This window comes from Chiloscyllium plagiosum, chromosome 11 (assembly GCF_004010195.1).
Source record: "Chiloscyllium plagiosum isolate BGI_BamShark_2017 chromosome 11, ASM401019v2, whole genome shotgun sequence".
NCBI classification, from domain to species: domain Eukaryota; kingdom Metazoa; phylum Chordata; class Chondrichthyes; order Orectolobiformes; family Hemiscylliidae; genus Chiloscyllium; species Chiloscyllium plagiosum.
Genome location: NC_057720.1, coordinates 88,284,280 through 88,287,139, shown reverse-complemented (window position 1 = coordinate 88,287,139; position 2,860 = coordinate 88,284,280). Strand labels below are relative to the sequence as shown.

Genomic DNA, 2,860 nt, shown 5'->3' with positions numbered 1-2,860 from the left:
ACTTGGGTGTTTCCTTTCTTCCTGGTGGTGGAAACAGAATAAAGATTCGTGCCCCTTGTGTCTCTCACTGTGTCTCACACCTGCGCACACACACCATGGGTGCTGGGGATAAAATAAGCACTACCGCACTTAGGTGGTAGTGTGGGGGTTAAGAAAAAAAGAATTTTAAAAAAAAGAAAAAAAAACAGAAGTGTGGTGGACCACGTGTATATTGGGTGTGGGCGTTTGCACTCCCTTTTTTAAAAAAAACAGAAGTGTGGTGGACCATGTGTATATTGGGTGTGGGCGTTTAAAAAAAAAATAAACAGGAGATCCAACTGCCTGCCCCTCTTCCGCAGTTACGTTAGAGCCCGGGTGTCCTTGGAGAAGGAGCACGCGGTGTCGACCAACACCCTGGAGTTGTTCAGGGAGAGGTGGGCGCCGCAGGGAGTGGAGTGCATCATTTCTCCCTCCAACTCTATTTTGATTTAGTCCCTCCCCTCCCCTTCACTGTTTTTGATCACACAGCACTGCCCTTTGATGTGAAGGGCAGTGTTTGTCACTGGCCACCCGGGTGTTTTCCTATATTCCTGGTGGAGGAAATTGAAGAATAATTTATGCACCTTGTGTCTCCCACTGTGTCTCACACATATACACACACACCATGGGTGCTGGGGAAAAATAAGCACTACCGCAGTTAGGCGGTAGTGTGGGGGTTAAATTTTTAAAAAAAACTGGAGAAAGAAAAAAAAGAAAAATAAATAGGAGTGTAGAGCCCGGGTGTCCTTGGTTAAAAAAAAAGAAAAAAAGAAATAAATAAACAGGAGATTAAGCCGGAAGGTGGGTAGGCCATCCTGACCGCTGTCACCCTGGGCGGGTTGTCCTAGAGGTGGTCGAAAGGTGTGTCAGGGTGGACCGAGAGCTAGAAGGTGGGTAGGAGCAGGCTGCCTTAGAGTGGTCAGAAGGTGGGAGGGACGGGTGCTTGCTGGGTCTGTATTGTCTGCACTTTTGTATATAACTGGATTGTCTAATGTACAAATGTCATTGTCACTGTCTTGTCCTGTGTGGAACAGGGATTTGAGGTTTGTCCTCATCTCCCTGCAAAATGGTTGAACGGTAGGGTTTGGGGCCTAGCTTTGCTGCTCCTCTCCCTTGTAAAATTGCTGTCTCTTGTGTACAGCTGTAAATGGTTTTTTGTAAACTGTGTGTTTTGTAATTTGTTTAATAAAAAAAATAAACAGGAGATTCAGAGCCTTCTCGGTTTTGGGCACTGACTCTGTGCTGACTGGTGTTACAGTCAGTATGTTACTGTTAGTTTCTGCTTTTTTTGGGAGGGGGAAAACCTGATTCCTGAACTGGCTGAATTATTTAGCTAGTTTGTTAACTGACATTCCTTTCAGTGAGGACTGATTTGTTAAACTCATGATGCACACAATGTGTTTCAGGTGTAGCTCAGTTCTCGTTAGGGGATTGTTGTTTCACTGGCTGGTTACAACCTGTGTTACTCTGTCCTTTTCTCAAAAAAGAGAAAATAGAAAAATGTTAATTTTGTGGTAGGGCTTAGCCCTTGGACTCTAGTTTCCTTTGTTTTTTGTATGTGTCTTCACTTTTTATTGGTGTTTGGACTGAGCCCTGTGGAAGGCATACATTTTACCAGAGGAGCTGTTCCAGTGGGGAGGCCTAGCCCTGGGACTCTGAAGATTGAACACCTGTGTGTGTGTGTGTGTGTGCTGGGAGGTGAGCACTTGTTGTATCCTGGAGTTTGGCAGTAGACCTTTCCTTCAGGAGTGGAGTGGACCAGACCCCTGTGAGTTAACTGCATCAGTACTATGTTCCTGTGAGTGGGCCTGGTTTTCCAAGACTAGGCCAGGACTCCATGGAGACTGAATGCCTGTGTGCTGTGGGGTGTGCATTTGCTGCCTTCAGGAGTGGACTCTGCCCTTGGTTGCGGACTCTGTTTTTAGCAATGGACTCTTCAGTCTAGAGTGGACTCTACTTCTGACATTGCACACTGTATACTGGAGTGGACTCTTCTTGGAAATTGATTCTATATTTTGAAGACTGTATAGATTTGGACTGTGTACCAAAAAGGACTCTTTTTTTTTTTGGTAATTAACTGTATTGTGGTGTTTCCTGGGTCTATCACCTGCACTGTCTTGTGTCCCTGGGTCTGGCAGGCCTTACTGTGAGCTGGGAGGCTCATGGGTCATCCTGAAAGCTGTCACCCCGAGACGTGGAGGGTGGGTAGGCCATCCTGTGAACCTGAAGGTTGGTAAGCTGTCCTGAAAGGTGGAGAGTGGGTAGGCCACCCTGATGCCAGTCGCCCCGAGAGCCAGATGGTGGGTAGGCCGTTCTGAGTGCTGTCGTCCCGAGAAGGGGTAATCGGGACGGGCTGTCCAAGAGGTGGTCGAAAGGTGTCAGAGCAGCCAAGAGCCAGAAGGCGCGTAGGGGCGGGCTGAGATCCGGAAGGCTTGTGGACTCCCCTACACGCTGTCGTCCCAAGGAAGGGGGCGGGCTGTCCTAGAGGTGGCCGGAAGGTGTGCCCGGATAGGCCACTGGCCGGACAGCACATCAGTGTGGGTGAGAGCCCAATGGTACATAGGGGCAGACCGAGAGCCAGAAGGTAGGTAGCCGTCCTCAGTACTGTGACCCCGGGCAGGTACCAGGGCGGACTGTCCTAGAGGTGGTTGAAAGGTGTCAGGGCAGACCGAGAACTGGAAGGGGCATGGGGTGGACCGAGAACTGGAAGGGGCATGGGGTGGACCGAGAACTGGAAGGGGCATGGGGTGGACCGAGAACTGGAAGGGGCATGGGGTGGACCGAGAACTGGAAGGGGCATGGGGTGGACCGAGAACTGGAAGGGGCATGGGGTGGACCGAGA

At 49.7% G+C, this 2,860-nt stretch overlaps 1 protein-coding gene across 3 annotated transcripts in view; it reads left to right on the top strand.

Annotated features, from left to right (window-relative positions):
- astn1 (astrotactin 1) overlaps window positions 1–2,860 on the top strand; it is a 2,190,072-nt gene that overhangs the window by 663,185 nt on the left and 1,524,027 nt on the right. The window contains exon 1 of one of the 3 annotated variants that reach the window (XM_043700017.1): window positions 1,679–1,716. The exons of 1 other annotated variant lie outside the window; for it this stretch is intronic. The gene's annotated coding sequence lies outside the window, so the exon portion shown is untranslated. Of the gene's footprint in view, window positions 1–1,678; window positions 1,717–1,753; window positions 1,787–2,860 lie in introns of those variants that run through there. One more of the 3 variants, XM_043700018.1, reaches the window with a different exon arrangement.